We start from the raw sequence: 18,682 nt of genomic DNA, 5'->3' as shown, positions 1-18,682 counted from the left end.
CGCCATTCCCTGGCTGACTTGCCCATTTGCAGAGCGTCGCTGATGTGCTTTGCCCTTTAAAGAAAACTCCCCGGTTATGAATATTAATCAGGGAGAACGGAAGCACTATAGCGACGGCTGAGTGACAGCTGTGCTGTCCAATGAAACGGGGAGGAAATCGGGGCGATGAACGCCCAGCGGCCGCAGCTTGGGGTGGGAGGGGGTGGTTAAAATGACCCAATTGCTCCACCACCCCCCGGGCCCGCCCCCCACACACACCACCAAGCCTCTCATACACCAGCTCCTCCTCGCTCTGCTGGAGGGAGGGAGGAGGAGGAAGGGGGCGGGGCCTAGCGCGGGCCTCTCCAATCAGTCCGCGGCGCTGCCTTCCCGCGCGTGACGGGGGCGGAGCGGGCAGCCAATGGGGGCGAGGCCGGGGCGCGCTGACGTCATGGGGATGTCTCCATGTGAGCGCGTGGCGGCGCCGCGGCGGTGTCAGTCTGATGAAGATTGGCATGAAGGTAAGCTGTCATTCACAGGGAGACAGAGTAACCGCGGTGCAACAGTGTATCACGGGGCAATACAGTGTAACCAGCGGCGCACACGGATACATTGCACACAGGGGCTGCTGCAGCTGCAGACACTTCATTCATTCAGTCAGTGTCCCAGCCGGAAGAAAGGGCACACATTTAAATTGCTCTTGTTTCTCGCCACTTTGTTTTTCCACCGCTTTTTTTCTCCAGTTTTACAGCTGATGGGTGGGAGGGGGGAAAGTAGCTGCATTGTTAAGCGATGAGCGGGGGAGTCTTTTCTGTATGTGTCTGCAAATGGAATCTCGTAGCTTCCCACATCGCTGCTGTGTGATAATTGTACCCGTGGCTGGGCGCTTCAATCGCAACTTCTCAACATTTTGTACTTTTAAACTCTGGGGTTATGCATTTTCGGAGGGAATGTAATTTTTATAATGCTGAGCAGCCTTTTTGTAAACTACTTTGTTTTGCAAATGCCCACCCCTTTTTAAAATCAAATTGCCACTTTCTGGATGTAAAAAGGGAGGAGATTCCTATTCTCACTATTGGAAGACTTCGATTTCCTTTTTCGCTCTTCCCCCTTTTATCTGTTTGTAACTGTTGACCTGATGTACTTTTTTTTGTTGTTGCACCCCCCCCCCCCCCCCCCCCCCCCCCCACACCCCCTATCAAGAGCTGGTATTAATCAAAAGAACATTTGATCGGTTACCTTCCGTTTCATTTCATTTGTTTTTTTGTTGTCAGTGTTAATTGCGTTTTGTTTCACAAAATATTTGCGCTGGGTACTTTCGAACAGTTTGAAGCTCAGCTATCTTTGATGTATGCTTGCAACCAGCAGTCAGGTTTTGTATTCTCGAATTTCAAATTGTGTTTCTTGAGATGGGAGAAAATTAGGAGATGTTCTATTCAGAGATGCTGTTATTTTGTTAGTGTTTTCAACCTTTTTAACGTGTCATCGGGAATGTTGTAGCACAGTTGTTACAAATTAATATTTGTTCCATTATATTGTTACTATGGAAATCGAGGGAGAGGAAATGGAACATTTTTTGCTGATGGGATAACTTGGTTTGTGGATTTTAGAAATGGGTTTGTTTTGGCCTGAATGCTCATTTAAATTTAGATCTGCCTCATGAAATGCGTGTTAAATGATTAATTAAAAGGAAATAAATCGATTTTAGTCTCCTCCTTGCAGCCCCAGAGTATAAAAGCTCTCGCCATACAGCTTATAAAATCTGTTTGCCTCTGTAGCATTCAACGCGATTTTGGGGCGGGGGAGAAAGCCAGGAGCTGTTTGCAACCAAACGTGCACTTTAATTTGCTAGAACGGGCCCCAGTTGTCGATTTCAAAGGGAAGATATTGTGAAGAATTTGTTTAGCAGTGCCAGTGAGTTAGCATGCTTCCCTTCATGCTTGTGCATCCGATTCGAGCCTCCGATCAGTAGGGGCTATGGAGCGAACTGGACAACTGCGGATGTGCGCGCTGCAGGCCAGTCCCACCAAACGCAGAACTAATTTGCTCAGAATGTCTGTGTTGCTATTGGGGTTTTGCTGGGATTCCAATGACTCCTGTGTAACGGGAGTAAACCGGAACGGCGCAGAGGGATTCTGTGCAGGAAGCAGGTATGCAGTTGGAGAAACGAAGCTGTTCTCCCATTCTTCCCCCCCCCCCCCCCCCATGTGCATTTAAAAACAGTCTTCCTCTGTTCTTATCTCCCAAATGTTTTATTCTTTCCCTCACTCCCCTGGATATCTTTAATTCTGATGTATTCGTGTATGAATTCGGTTTGAAATGGGTGTACTTCCAGTTCAGTGGGGTATGTTTGTGCACCCAAAGTGGTATCTGTCATTTCAGCATTGTTTTCCATTCCTCACTCTGATTCTGGCTCCCTCTATCTTTCCCTATGGTTCAGAATCTGTAGGAGAGGAAAACGTGAAAGTCACAACCAGGAGTGCGTTTATTTGTGAAAAGTTGCACGATAAGGTTAAACTCGCTCTGGGTGTCGTTCATCTAAAAATATGACCTGTTTTGTAGGGAAATGCAAGAGACAAATTAACTGTTGCACTTTTTTGCTAACCTGCTTTTTAGATTTGAGGCTTTTGGTGGCTGAAGTTTAAAAATTAATTGAATTAAAATTTTAATTTGTATATAGAGACAGAGATAGTGATATAGATATAGTCTGGCTTGGACTGTTGAATTGGCTTTCAAATCATCTTGTTCTTGGGAGATCAATGTCTGTTTAAATTTTTTATTAGGTGATCTGTGTAGAAATGACTACTTTCCCGCCAGTGTACTGCTGGTAAAAGGAAGGCTCTGTCGGGTATTATAGACTTTCCAAATTAGAGCAATTCTTTGCAGTTGGATTTCCTGTTTTCCTCGGGATGATCTGTGGGAGAAAGTACCAGCTGGATTACTGAACTGGTGTGGAAGTGGGGGATTGGAGGAGGGTGCACAGCTTGGAGGGTACTGTCGAGTTGAGCTGAATGCCCCTTCCATAATAATGAAATTTCCTTGTGATTCTGGAAAACACAACTGCTTCTACTGGGGTAGCTTTTACAGTTTAAAAAAAAAAAAAAAAGATGAATTCAATTTGAAGATGTAGCTGGAGAGGTTTTTTTTGTTATAAATAACAAGCGAGCTGAGGGCATGGGGATAGTATCCTGGGAGAAGGTGAGAATGAAGATGCAAGAAAACTTGTATTAGATGGTTGCAGAAGTGCTTTCGCTCCGTGTCCATCACTCGTGATTTCTATGGAACTCGTGTATATCAACTTTAGTACTCCCGCTACTTTCTAGATGTAATTGGCACTTGCTGTTTTTCCAAAGTGTGTGTAGTTTTATAGAGACTACCAAAGGCAATTTATAAAAAAAAAAAAGCAGTGAAGGTGAATAGAGTTGATGCATTTAAGGAGAATCCAGGTAAATGCAGAAGGGTAAGAGGAGTAGAAGGATATGTTCAGAAGGGAGGAAGCTCGTATGCAGCATTAATGACCTTTTTGGGGGGCTTTATCATCTTTTGTAATGTAAATACTGTACTAGGTAAAATAACACAATTGTGTCGTGTGTAAATACCACTTAATTTCCTTTAGTTTTTTAACATTCTCTTTATACATATAAGAAAAAAATAAGTGCACAGATGCAACCACAGACCTGTAGAACATTCTTTATGATACTGGTGTAATTATATGTTGTTGGATGTCAGCCCATATTTTTCTTGACTTTTCTTTGCAGTTCAGTCTGAGACAAATAAAATAATCATTTATTAAAAAGAGAAATGATGGTTCACGCCTAACTCTCATTTTAATCAATACATTGAGAATAATTGATGATTTCCAATGGTGAATGCTCAGGAGCTGAAGACTGGGTCCTGCTGAAAAGTGTTAAGTCTTCAGGTTAACGGGGTGGTTTCACGATTTTTATTCGTTTTTTGGGAAATTAGATTTCTGTCTTTCTGAAGAAAATGCATTCAACCACACATTGCAATAATTGGACAGTGTAACTTGTTCATTTTGCTCTCTCTTACTTGACAATGACAATGCTTTTGCCCTCTGCAGGGTTGAAATCCTGTCCAGGGCGAAATTGCTCCTGGCTTTCACTGAACGGGATTAAAGTGGCACTGCAGTGAATAGTTGGTGCTTCTTTAAGTGTTCATGCTGGAGGGCTCTTTTCTAATGCCAGCTGTCCAGCAAAATGCTGATTGAACTTTGGCATTTTGTAGTCCACTTTTTCTAGTCTACTTTCCAAACTAACCTTTAGAAATGCCTCTAATTCCAGACTGCATGGCACTGATTCATTAATGATTTAGTCTTTTAGAAACTTTGAAACTAATTTAAAAAGCAATCATTCCTGGGATGCGGATGTCGCTGGCTGGACCAGCATTTATTGCCCATCCCTAATTGCCCTTTAACTGAATGGCTTGCATTTCAGAGGGAATAGTTTAATTGCAACATAAGAGCACAGATGTAAGTTATTCAGCTGCATCATAGAATTTACAGTGCAGAAGGAGGCCATTCGACCCTAGAGTCTGCACCAGCCATTGGAAAGAGCACTCCACTTAAGCCCACCCCAACCCCATTGGAAAGAGCACCTCTACTAACCTTTTTTAGGACAATTTATCATGGCCAATCCACCTAACCTGCACATCGTTGGACTGTGTGAGGAAACCGGAGCACCCGGAGGAAACCCACGCAGACACTGGAAGAACATGCAGACTCCGCATAGACAGTGACCCAAGCCGGGAATCGAATCTGAGACCCTTGAGCTGTGAAGCAACTGTGCTAGCTACTGTGCTGCCCTGGCTTCAGCTGGTTTAATCATTCAGTTTGAAAATGGCAGATCTGTATCTTGATCCCATATATATTATGTACTATTTCAAAATGATGTTCTTGTACTTCCCTCAAATCCTGTTGATCTTAATCTTCAGTGCTCCAATTGCCCCATTGTCCACAGCCTTTTGTGGGGGAGCACGTATGTTTGTATGATATAATTCTTGATTTAATTCTTGAATGGCCTTGCTCAGACTTGGAAGATTTCCCTGGTTTTCTGTTGACTATTTTGATTTGCGGTTCACACTTGATGCTGCAGTGAACTCTAATTGCGGCTAATCAGAATTTGAGTTTTATTTTGCTACATGTATCATGTATTCTATGAAGTTTTAACATTACACCGCTTCAAATATCTGTCCCATTTTCTCCTTTCTTTCCCCCCCCCCCCCCCCCCCTTTTTTTCCTTCCTTCATTACCCAGTCCAACTCCATTGTTGCTTCCCATTAATCTCTCTTCTATAACCCAAGCTTCGTGGCACTTTAAAAAAAAACTTGCTACAGACGATGGCTTTAATCGGGCTGTCTGGTGAGAGATGGTAGAATCTGTTTGAGATATGTCCACTCTGCTAGATTACCTGCTTGCATGTTTTAAGAGCAATGTAGTAGCAGTCATTTTTAGATTTATTTTCTTTGGAAGAATCTTCAGTGACAGTTAATGAAGAAGAGAGTCGTCGCGGAGACTAAAATGGCAGAGCAGGAACTGGTGGACTGGACGAGATACCTTTTTAAAAGAAACTACAAAAACTAGGCCTGCCAACCAACTGTCCATTCTCAGCAGCTGGCTATGATTAGCAATGGGAAAACTGGGTAGACGGTCAAGTTTATCCAAGTTAGAGAACTGAGACGAATGATAATATTGTTAAGTTATGGGTGGGCTGATGAGAGTGAGGTGCAAGAAATTCTGAAATAGGAATTAGATTGTTGCGCAACTTGCAGAGTGCTAGGTGTCTTATCTGTAACCAGTTATCAATTCAAATTAGTTTACTTATTGTTCCTGGGTTACAGTTCCCTTTGTCTATTTCGGAAATCGATGGAACATTTGTGGTTTGGTTGCAGACTGATGTTTCAGCCCTTGACAACACAAGACTAACATGGATGCATAGTCAGTGAAAGCAAGTTGATCACTGACCTAATTTTCCAGCACCCAATGAAACACTCCTGAGGTCTCATCCACAGCTTTAACACTCTGATCCCAATTTAGATATGGAGAAGTACAGGGTAAATTATTTAAAGCATATATATTTGTCAAGGATTTAAGGTGAAGAATCATTTTCTATAATGAAAAGGAAAATATTAAATTGATTCTCTTCGCCAGTATGTTTAAGGGTAAATTCTCTGCAACCCTAGCATTGTGGATTAAAACTGGGCACTCAGTGTTTAGGAAGGCACAGTGATATGAAATTCCATTGTTTAACTGTCACTAATCTGTTCAAAATAAATGATTAGCAGATAAAGATGTTTCCTGTGAACATGTTAAGAGTCTGCTGATATTCAAAGAACACCGATTTGGGTCATAGTTTTCCAAGATAAATGTGCCATTGAAGCTGTATTAATAATAATCTTTATTAGTGTCACAAGTGGGCTTGAATTAACACTGCAATTAAAGTTACTGTGAGATTCCCCTCATCTTCACACTACGGCTGTGCTACTGTGTTGTCCACATGTGCAATATACATAATAGCACATTGGTGCAACCATCTCGATGACCTCTCTTATCCCAATGGCCATCCTTCATTTGAATTCCACCAGTAAGTGTTGGTAGGTTATCTTGCATGGTTGAGCCCAATCCTCTCTATGCCTATCATCTGCACTCTTGAGGTCACTGGATAGTGATCAGGAGTAGAAGCTCTGTTCGGGACTTGGTTTCAAATCTCGTCCAAAAGATTGCACCTGCATCATTGAAGTACTAAGTTGGTATTGCACTGGAGTGTCAAGCTAAATTTTGCACTCTTTCTGGAATGGAACTTGAACCCACAATCGCCTGATTCGACGTGCAATGCTACAACTGATGACATTTCGTGTTCAGCTTCACATCAGGGTGTAATCTGTACCTGTGATTGTGCCATGCCTGTAAATTATAGAATTATAGAGCAGAAGGAGGCACCGACCCGCCGAAAGAACACCCTACCCAGGCCCACTCCCACCATAACCCCACCTAACCGTTGGACACGAAGGGGCAATTTAGCATAGCCAATCCACCTAACCTGCACACCTTTGGACTATGGGAGGAAACTGGAGCACCCAGAGGAAACCCATGCAGACACCAGGAGAAAGTGCAAACATAGACAGTCACCCAAATGTCGGAATTGAACCCGGTTCCTGCCTTTGAGGCAGCAGTGTTAACTACCATATATAGAACATACAGTGCAGAAGGAGGCCATTCGGCCCATTGAGTCTGCACCGACCCACTTAAGTCCTCACTTCCACCCTATCCCCGTAACCCAATAACCCTTCCAAACCTATTTTGGACACTAAGGGCAATTTGGCATATCCAATCCACCTAACTTGCATGTCTTTGGACTGTGGGAGGAAACCGGACCACCCAGAGAAAACCCACGCAGATACTGGGAGAAGAGCAGACTCCGCACAGACTGACCCAGCAGGGAATCGAACCTGGGACCCTGGCGCTGTGAAGCCACAGCGCTAACCACTTGTGCTACTGTGCTGCCAGGAAAGATTAACCTGCTAATTGGAGATGTTGATCACTGGAACTGTTCAGACACTGATTTGCATCAAAGATCAATTTAGGATTGAAGTATAAGTTCATAATTTTACTGTAAAGGTGTTCCTGTTGACAATCTATTCTAAAACTGACCTTGTTTGGATGAACGGCATGCACTCTAATAACGGCACACAACCTAGCAGGACATAAATAATAGCTTCAAGGCCAGTTATAGAATAGATTAAATGCAGAATGATGGCATGAATTGGCATTTTCGGCTCGTCTGCCCTCTCCGGTTGACATGGTTCGCAGAAGAGCAAGAAATTTCTCCCTCTTGCCCTGGTCAAAATCCATCCCCCAGGTAACACCATTAAAACAAAATATCTGGTATTTATCTTCCTACGTGCAAATTGGCTGTGACATTTTCTACACTACAACAGTGACGACACCTCAAAAGCACTGGCTGTAAAATGCTTTGGGGATCCTGAGTTCATAAAAGGTGCTATGTAAATGCAAGCCCTTTTTTATGTTGTGCGGCGTGTGCATCTGGTTAAAGACCTGAAATATATCTTGCGTGAATGAAGTATATGAAGCCGCCCTCCTGCCAGGAGTTTCACCACTCCTCATTCCGGTATTCAAAGAACAAAGAACAAAGAAATGTACAGCACAGGAACAGGCCCTTCGGCCCTCCAGGCCCGTGCCGACCATACTGCCCGACTAAACTACAATCTTCTACACTTCCTGGGTCCGTATCCTTCTATTCCCATCCTATTCATATATTTGTCAAGATGCCCCTTAAATGTCCCTATCGTCCCTGCTTCCACTACCTCCTCCGGTAGCGAGTTCCAGGCACCCACTACCCTCTGCGTAAAAAACTTGCCTCGTACATCTACTCTAAACCTTGCCCCTCTCACCTTAAACCTATGCCCCCTAGTAATTGATCCCTCTACCCTGGGGAAAAACCTCTGACTATCCACTCTGTCGATGCCCCTCATAATTTTGTATACCTCTATCAGGTCGCCCCTCAACCTCCTTCGTTCCAGTGAGAACAAACCGAGTTTATTCAATCGCTCCTCATAGCTTATGCCCTCCATACCAGGCAACATTCTGGTAAATCTCTTCTGCACCCTCTCTAAAGCCTCCACATCCTTCTGGTAGTGTGGCGACCAGAATTGAACACTATACTCCAAGTGTGGCCTAACTAAGGTTCTATACAACTGCAACATGACTTGCCAATTCTTATACTCAATGCCCCGGCCAATGAAGGCAAGCATGTCGTATACCTTCTTGACTACCTTCTCCACCTGTGTTGCCCCTTTCAATGACCTGTGGACCTGTACTCCTAGATCTCTTTGACTTTCAATACTCTTGAGGGTTCTCCCATTCACTGTATATTCCCTCCCTGCATTAGCCCTTCCAAAATGCATTACCTCACATTTGTCCGGATTAAACTCCATCTGCCATCTCTCCGCCCAAGTCTCCAGACAATCTAAATCCTGCTGTATCCTCAGACAGTCCTCATCGCTATCCGCAATTCCACCAACCTTTGTGTCGTCTGCAAACTTACTAATCAGACCAGTTACATTTTCCTCCAAATCATTTATATATACTACAAACAGCAAAGGTCCCAACACTGATCCCTGTGGAACACCACTGGTCACAGCCCTCCAATTAGAAAAGCATCCCTCCATTGCTACCCTCTGCCTTCTCTGGCCTAGCCAGTTCTGTATCCACCTTGCCAGTTCACCCCTGATCCCGTGTGACTTCACCTTTTGTACTAGTCTACCATGAGGGACCTTGTCAAAGGCCTTACTGAAGTCCATATAGACAACATCTACTGCCCTACCTACATCAATCATCTTAGTGACCTCCTCGAAAAACTCTATCAAGTTAGTGAGACATGACCTCCCCTTCACAAAACCGTGCTGCCTCTCACTAATACGTCCATTTGCTTCCAAATGGGAGTAGATCCTGTCCCGAAGAATTCTCTCCAGTAATTTCCCTACCACTGAAGTAAGGCTCACCGGCCTGTAGTTCCCGGGATTATCCTTGCTACCCTTCTTAAACAGAGGAACAACATTGGCTATTCTCCAGTCCTCCGGGACATCCCCTGAAGACAGCGAGGATCCAAAGATTTCTGTCAAGGCCTCAGCAATTTCCTCTCCAGCCTCCTTCAGTATTTTGGGGTAGATCCCATCAGGCCCTGGGGACTTATCTACCGTAATATTTTTTAAGACACCCAACACCTCGTCTTTTTGGATCACAATGTGACCCAGGCTATCTACACCCCCTTCTCCAGACTCAACATCCACCACTTCCTTCTCTTTGGTGAATACTGATGCAAAGTATTCATTTAGTACCTCGCCCATTTCCTCTGGCTATTCAATTGGAATCTGACTCCTAATTCAGACAATAATTACATTCTGACCGCAGCATTAGCATGAAGCAAAACTGCTTCACAACGAAACGTAGTGTGAATTTACCTGCAAGCTCTCCCTGCTCCATCACAACAAGCGGCAAGGCTGATGCTTTTTCTTCATCAACTTCACTTTCTCCCAATTGCCTCATGCCTGATCCTGTATAAATGGAAAGAAAAGCACATTATTAGTGTTCTATATGTTTAGAGACAAACTAGAATTTGTCTGGAATCAGTGGTTGGTAGAGGAATATCCTGTTTAAGTTGCGAAGCTCTGACATCAAGATCACTGATTTTCAATCTTTGCAGGAATTGTGAATTGTGATGTTTCACCCCCCCCCCCCCAAAAAACACTTGAGAACCCCAACTGAAAATGGACATTAATTACTGGTGGCTCAATGACTCTAATTGGAAACTAACAAATTTGTGGGATATGATCCACAAAACACTAGGAAATGTCCTGGAACTCGTTGCAAATCTAAAGTGTGAATTTGACAAATTTAGGTCTTTTGTCATGAGCTAACCTTGGGGCTCGGAGGACTGTTCTGAAGTGCAGCAGCTTTGTTGAGATGCGATTGCTGACTTGCACGTGGTCACAGGTTTTTAATCTTGAGTAAAGGTGTTTGAGAAACCCAAGTATACAGGGTTCAGCACCCCACTCCCCACTGATCTGTTGTGAAGTTGACTACAGCCATTTGGAACATGAAATGGGACACCTAATGACAGCTGGAAACTGACATCATGCAGCAGTGCTCAGCTTCTGGTTGTTGCTGTAGTTGAGTGTGATGGCTTTCAACATTCTGAGCTGCCCCTTGTAAAGGCTTAAGGAGTGTTGATTTCTGCTGTCTTTGATGTTATGTCAAATGCTAACCAACACTTCCAGCTCTTGAAGTTGGTGACTTGTAGCCTGTGCCATGCCATGAGTGACATCCTTTACCCACCATTCCCAGAGCATGCTCTCCATCTATGACCCTAAATGGGCACCTGACCCTGTCTGCAGATGACATTTTCCAAGCAGACATTTCCCAGAAGATGGCTCTTGAGAATGGGAAACCCTTGAGATCGAATTTGACATCTTCCTACTGTGTAGGACTCAGCTCTTCACTGAATAATGTACGTGTCCAATTAAAACACCAATGAAGCACTCGGTGTTCAACTCCTACGAAAGATGTATGATTATTGTTCCAAAACGTAACCCAGAGCGTGAACTTGAAGTAGAAGCAATTCAGAAAGTGAAGCTTCCTTGATAATGTAACCCAGTATGTGGTTAAACCTTTACTTTAAATATGTATATATGCAGTATGTGTATAATTACATCTGTTTACTCTGATGCCTGCAGTTACAGATATAACCGCATGCCCACAGGCTGCTCATGGCAGTTTCAACTCTATTTCCAAATTGATCTAGAATTACTTCCACGCTTTATTTATAGATTGTTGTCTATATCTCAATTTTTAATGCAGATTTGTATCGTTGTGCCTTGCACGTTTTATAGGCTTACCAGAATTGGAGGGTTGTAGGCCTAAGAAATTAAGTAATTAGCATTGTTTTGCTCCAGGCCTTGTATTGAAATGATGAATATTCATCCAAGACTGGGTTTTGCAGTTTGCAAGCAAAGCGTTGAAAAAGTATTTCCAAAATAAAAAACAAATGCTGGAAATAGTCAGTCGGGCAGGCAGCATCTGTGGAGAGAAAGGTTGATGATCGTTTATCAGAACTGAAGAAAGGTGGAGATGTAAGGAGGGGGAGGGACAGAAAGAACAAAATGGAGGCTCTGAGTTTGGGGTAGAAGGCAGGGGAGATTAAATGGCAAAAGCCTCAGAATGCTAGGTATTGTAAAGAAACTGGCACGAATGGCTATGCAGTGGCCACAACATGAAGGGATAAAGAAACCCATCAAAAAAAACCAGCAAGCTGGAGGCAGAGGTTTTGATCTAAAGTTGTTGAATCCAGAAGGTTGTAGCATGCTCAGACTAAAGATAAGGCTCTGTTCCTTATGCCCATGTTCAATTTTATTTGAACACTGTAGCAGGCCAAGTATAGAAAGGTCCGACTGGGACCAAGGTAGAGAATGAAAATGACAAGCAGCAGGAAGCTCGGGGTGTGCTTGTGGCTGGGCAGAGCTGTTACGCAAAGCGTTCACCCAGTCTATGTTTGGCTTCGCAAAGTAGAGAAGACCACATAGTGAATAATGAAGACAGTATAGTAAATTTAAAGTAATACAAGTAAATTGGCGTTTCACTTTGGAGCAGTGTCTGGTGCTTTTAGATGGGGAGAAGGAAGGAGATGAAAGGACGGGTATTGCATTTCCTTAGTTTGCAATGGAAAGATGTTTGAAAGGGTGAGGTGGTGGTTAGGGGTGACTGAGAAGTGGACCAGGATGTTGTTGAGGGGGTAGTCCCTTTGATAATGCTGTACGGGCAGGACCGGAAAAGATGTACGGGTGGTATTATGCTGGTGAAAATTGTGGTGTACTTTGTGATTCTTATTATCAAGATGGATGTCGTAGTGTTCACAAGGACCATAGAAGCTCAGTTCAATAACAAAACTAACTTGTATTACACTACTTATTAAAGCTCGACCACTTACTCCTATAGCAAGCAATAATCTCGTAATCTATACTCTACTAACACTAGTCTCTATCTATAATTGTACTCTGCACTCTCAAGTCCTCTCCTCTGCGCACTCTCCAGCCCTCTTCCAGAAGCCTGAGAGTCAGTGCTTTATATAGTTTTCCATCTAGTGGTCAATTATGATATTACATTGACCCTTTTATATTCTAGACATTCTACATAATATCACACCCCCCTTTCTTTGAACAAAATGTTTGAAACACTTTCAAGCATTTGATACACATATAAAATCAATGTCATATCAAATATCATATCACAATTACAGAGTAGCAGGTTAACATTGCAGTTACTAACTTTTAATGCAGTAAGTAGTCTTACAACACCAGGTTAAAGTCCAACAGGTTTGTTTCGATGTCACTAGCTTTCGGAGCGCTGCTCCTTCCTCAAGTGAATGAAGAGGTATGTTCCAGAAACATATATATATATAGACAGATTCAAAGATGCCAGACAATGCTTGGAATGCAAGCATTAGCAGGTGATTAAATCTTTACAGATCCAGAGATGGGGTAACCCCAGGTTAAAGAGGTGTGAATTGTGTCAAGTCAGGACAGTTGGTAGGATTTTGAGGGCAGATGGTGGGGGATGAATGTAATGCGACATGAATCCCAGGTCCCGGTTGAGGCCGCACTCGTGTGTGCGGTGTAGCCACCTAAAATGGCTGATTCCTGATTAATTTGGCCAAAACCCGATATAAAACGGCTAACCGAAAAGGCTGATGGGAAAAGCAGCCAACAGGGCACAAACGGACAGCTGCAGACAGAATAGCGTATTCGGATATGGGGAAGTCGGCCCAGATCGATACCTGCGACCATTAGCAGCACATCAACCCAGACATCTGCAGTTTAATCGGCTATCCCAGGGAACAATTGCAACATATTAGCAATTGAATGCCGGGCCAGACCTGTCGGCGCCTGCAGTGGCCGAAACAAAGACAGGTGAACGACCACCCCCCAGATCAAGGAATCGCCCCATTATTGGAGCATATCGAACCTAGTGATTGGGAACAAGTCCAATCACTTGGGACTCCGGGTCAAGGGCCGCCCCGAGAGGCGGGAAGCCCCTGGGCCCTATAAAAATAGGGGCCAAGTTCAGATCGACCCTTCTCTCCCTTCTTCTCCTGCTCGCAACCTTCGCAAGAACCATCGACCAGCAACCGTAAGTTTGACTCCAGCGATCGCTACCCGATAGAGACTCCTAGCCATCGACCCGTATCAGCCTTTTGAATCCCGCAGGCCAGACCCAATTCGATAAGTCATTCATTTCCCTGACCTGGTGGGCCATTCCCAAAAGTATTGGCCAGTAGTGGTAGGTAGTGATATAGAAAGTAGGATTATTATGTAAGTACATAAAGTATGCTGTACATAACAAATGACCGCTGATTTCAATCTTACTAAGCGGTGTGCTACCTTATTAATCATAAATTGAACCACGTGGCGGTATCAGAAAGATACCTGGCGACTCGTGAACAAAGGTGACAGAATTAGAGCTAATAAAACTAAGGCTAATAAGAGCAACATAATTGGCGACATCCTGACGGGACCCGATCTAGAAGTGGAACACCACTCCGGGAGAACCCAAGAAATTTTGAATTGGAATCCAATTGGAAACAAAAAACCACAAGTGTTCAAGCGGTTCTGATTAATAATTCATAATTCGGAAGTGTCTGTATGCATGCGAACCTAACAGGGTTATAAGGGAAAACTGATAGATTTTTGTTGCGTCAAAACTGTCGGAAGTTTGTATTTTCGGAAATTAGCGCAAGCCGTACCCGCATCTACGACACCACCTTAGCCCCCTGTTCCAAATTTAACCGAAGCAAGCAGATAGGAGAGATGGCCATGCAGGCAATGCAACGCCTCATGAACCCCGAGGAATTTGCGGTCGCAGCGACCAGCAGCAGTAGAGTGGGACAGTGCCCCACTTGGGAGGAGGAAATTCGGAAATACCTCAAGGGCAAAGGATGGCCCATGTGGAATGATTTCTGTAACAATGACGACTCAGGTCCTGGAAATATAGGGCATACTTGGTTAGAGAACATGAGTGAAATCCACAAAAAGAATTTAGCAAAAGTTCGCAAGCCGATGGCAATTGTGTCCTGTCTGGCACAATTGCTAGGCACAGAGGAGGTCGTCAGGACGCTCCGCAAAGAAGTGGAGGGCATACATCGTATGAGTAAAATCGATGTATGCGAGGTTGAGAACGAGAACCTGGAATTGAAAAGGAAATTAGCGGCAAAGGGCTAAGAGGTGGCTGACGCTAAACGGGGTCACCAGTCTTGTCTGGCGCATTTGAGTAGCTTCCAGTCACAGGATGAGAAGGCTTATCAGGACACGCAGTGTGCAGTCCTGGTAAAGAAAGAGACAGAGAAGCAGGTGGAGACGCTACAGAAGCAATGTAGTGATTTCAAGGTAGCCTTGAGAGCGCTCCACGCTGCAACCATGGAACAAAGGCAGAGTACCATAGACCATGCGAAGTGCCGGAAGCAAATTGCAGACCTGCAATCACTGCTTTCTGTCCAAAAGGGATTCCAAGAAACCTTTAGGAAAAGTTTAGAACAGGAAGACGGCCCTGATTGGGAAGAATTGCAGGAGACAGCGCAGAGATATGTTCAGGGAACATGTGCGCAGGGAAAGCCCCAAAGGAGAAAAGCACCTCCCACACAGCAGGTAGTTCAGGCTCCCATGAACCCTGTAACAACCCACCACACAGCCACATCAGACGAGGCTGAATTCCTATATTCCACCCCCCTCACAGTGACCCAATTACGGGACGCGTGTGCGAAAATCACACCGTTCCTCCCCGCTTCAGACCCACACCATTTCTTTGCCACCGTCAAACACCAGGCGACCTTGTACGGCCTGGATGAGAAAGAGCAGGTCAAGCTCATGGTCCTAAGCTTAGACCCATCGGTAGCAGCAGCCCTTCCCGACCCACAGAACGTAGGAGGAGGCACCCTTGCAGAAATGCATACCGCGATCCTGGATGCGATCGGGTATAACCGGGGTGACCCCATGGATAAATAAGTGCAGACAGAAGAAGTCTGAACACCCCACAGTGTTCGCAGGGCGCTTGTGGATTCACTTTGAAGCCGTTTTCGGAAACGTAGACCGTGCCCATTTGTCCGCATACAATATGGCCAAATGGACCCGTACCCTTATCTCCCATGCCACGGAAGCAGGACAGAATGCCTGTAGTAATTATGACCCCTCGAGGAGGCTCATAACGAGAAGTGGGTGGTAAAGAGATTGTCCCGTGTTTGGGAACAGTCTGCTCACAATAAACCTGCCGCTAAAACCCCCGAGGAAAAACAAGCCGCCGCAGACGTGCAGGCAGTAAGAACCACTCTCCACAACCCCGCCTGGGTAAACGAGGGAAACAGCAGCCCCCCAGCAAAACCGCAAGAATGCTACAACTGCGGACAGTTGGGACATTTTGCCATCGAGTGCAATGCCCCAAAAAAGCCACAGAGAGCCCAACAGACAGGCACTCTCAGTAAGAAAAAGGCAGAGCTCATACATAGCGTTAGCGGCCGGTCGGATCAGACAGACTTGACCGGAACGGACTGACTGTGTACAGGCTCCCCCAGTTGGGTCTGCGATACCCTTTGGGATAGGTCAGGATGACCCGTAGTCGCAGCAAAAATTCGGGGACAGCCGATAGAGTTTCTTTGGTAAACAGGAGGGTCCCGCACCACCTTAAATTCCTCCACCCTTGGTCAGGACATGTGGCCCACTACAGCCACTATCACCCTCAGCGGCTTCACAGGCCACTCACAGCAGGGACACATCACAGCCCCTGTACCCATCCAGATCGGAACCATTAGCACAAAACACCCCGTAGTTTTAGTAGACCTGCCCCAAACAGCAGAACACATCCTGGGAATAGATTTCATGTATTCCCACCACCTCTCTTTCGTTCCAGTCAACCAGTGTGTCTGGAAGATGGCTAAATCCGCTCGAGCCCCCGCAACGCTCAACATTGGGAACTATGTGAACAAAATTAGCGCAGTAGGCGAGTTTTGGTTCAACCCCACCACACTCAGCACGGACCGACAGGTTAGGGCAGTCCTGCAAAAGAACAGGGCAGCATTCGCGACCCACAAGCACGACTGTAGACGGATGACGGCTCCGTACAAGTAACGTGACCGGACTCTAGACTCCAAAAACAGTACGGATTCCCCCTAGAAGCAGAGGGCGAAACCCTAAAGGTTATAGAGAGCTTATTAGAGCAGGGCATCCTAAGATCGGTAGCCTCAACTAATAATGCCCCGATTTGGCCAGTAAGAAAGCCCGACGGATCATGGCGCTTGACCATTGATTATCGGGAACTCAATAAAGTCACCCCCCCACCGTTGCAACAAGTCCCGAGACCATGCTCAAACAGGGACTCCATGCCCGATATTTCACGGTTTTGGACGTCAGTAATGGATTCTGGTCCATTCCATTGGCAAAGGCGTGCCAGTAGAAATTTGCCTTCACTTTCAGAGCGCAGCAGTACACGTGGACATGCCTGCCACACGGCTTCCACAACTCCCCCTCCATTTTCCACCGACAGCTGGCAAATGGACTAGCGAAATTTTCTCGCCCCGAATGTCTGGTACAGTATGTAGATGATCTGCTACTGCAGACAGACACTAAGGAAGAACACATTGAGCTTCTGTCCGAACTCCTGGAATTGTTACAGTCAATTGGATGTAAAGTAAACCCCAAAAAGGCCCAGATATTGGAAGAAAAAGTGCTATATTTGGGTACTATTATCACACACGGCAAACGTGAGATCGAGCACAAGAATTGACTCGATCGCTAAATTGCCCCTTCCCCAGAACGTTTCAGCCCTCCGGTCGTTTTTAGGACTGGTTGGCTACTGCCGAAACCACATTGACGGTTTCGCCAGCAAGGCAGCACCCCTCTCAGACCTCCTAAAGAAAGGAACCCCATGGGAATGGCTTCCGCAGCATACGGATGCTGTGGAATCATTAAAACAGGCACTCCTAGCCGCCCCCGCACTACAAGTTCCAGACCCGCTTTCCCCTTGCGCCATAGAGGTAGCGACCACAGACCGCACCCTTTCAGCCGTGCTCCTATAGGAACGGCACGACCAGCTAAGACCCGTGGCTTATGCCTCCCGAATTTTAGATGCTGTGGAGCAGGGATTCTCAGCCTGTGAGAGGCACCTGCTCGCAGTTTTCTGGGCAGTCCAGTACTTTTCATACATTACCGGACTGAACCCCATCACCATTTTGACCGAGCACACCCCCACCCAACTTCTACTAGACGGACGACTTAAAGACGGTACCGTCAGCCAAATCCACGCTGCTAGGTGGACCTTTCTCTTACAAGGATGGGGCATCACAGTCAAACGGACCAAGACTCACACATACTTAGCGGACAATTTACAGCACCCCGGAACCCCCCATGAGTGTGAAATCATCTCGCCCCACCATAATACAGGCCCCTTTATAGCTAAAACACCCCCCAGAAAACTAGCCACTCTGTCTCAGAGCTCCCCTCACCCGGACACGTGTGATCCCATTAGGATCTATGTGGATGGATCTTCCACAGTCCTGGATGGGCAACGCATAACAGGTTGTGGTATTTATGTGGAGGACGCGCCCTCGAGGAAATCGCATTATAATTACCCGGACACTTAGGCGCGCAGGCAGCAGACCTTGCGGCCATCGCCTACATTGTAGAGCATCCAGATTCCTTCTCCAGCCCAGCAGACATATATTCAGACAGCCTATACGTCTGCAACAGCCTCACCGAATTTCTGCCCCTCTGAGAAACAAGAGGATTTGTTTCCGCGGATGGGAAACCCCTCCCCTCAGCCCCATTACTGCGCCATATTTTGCAAAAAGCCAAGGACAGGACTTTTGGCATTATAAAAGTCCGCAGCCATCATCGTTCCTCCTCCCCACCCCCCCCCCCCCCCCCCCCCCCCCCCCCCCCACGTTGTCGCGCGTCCTGAAGGCCGCCTTGGAGAACACTTACCCGGAGATCAGAGGTTGATGCCCTTGACTGCTGAAGTGTTCCTTGACTGGAAGGGAACACTGGTGATTGGCGCGCGATGTCCGTTCATTCGTTGTCGCAGCGTCTGCACGGTCTCGCCAATGTACCACGCTTCGGGACATCCTTTCCTGCA

General features: G+C 45.7%; 1 protein-coding gene across 6 annotated transcripts in view; it reads left to right on the top strand.

Moving 5' to 3' along the window:
• Positions 1 to 425: 425 nt before the first annotated feature.
• The window catches only part of pknox2 (pbx/knotted 1 homeobox 2), a 786,965-nt gene continuing 768,708 nt past the window's right edge, over positions 426 to 18,682 (top strand). For 3 of the 6 annotated variants that reach the window (XM_072486735.1, XM_072486736.1, XM_072486730.1), the window contains exon 1: positions 474 to 500. The gene's annotated coding sequence lies outside the window, so the exon portion shown is untranslated. Of the gene's footprint in view, positions 501 to 18,682 lie in introns of all 6 variants that reach the window. The other 3 variants (XM_072486729.1, XM_072486738.1, XM_072486728.1) reach the window with 3 other exon arrangements.

Source organism: Scyliorhinus torazame, chromosome 21, assembly GCF_047496885.1.
Source record: "Scyliorhinus torazame isolate Kashiwa2021f chromosome 21, sScyTor2.1, whole genome shotgun sequence".
In the NCBI taxonomy this organism is placed as follows: domain Eukaryota; kingdom Metazoa; phylum Chordata; class Chondrichthyes; order Carcharhiniformes; family Scyliorhinidae; genus Scyliorhinus; species Scyliorhinus torazame.
The sequence above is the reverse complement of the archived record's forward strand: the minus strand, read 5'-3'. Positions and strand labels throughout refer to the sequence as shown.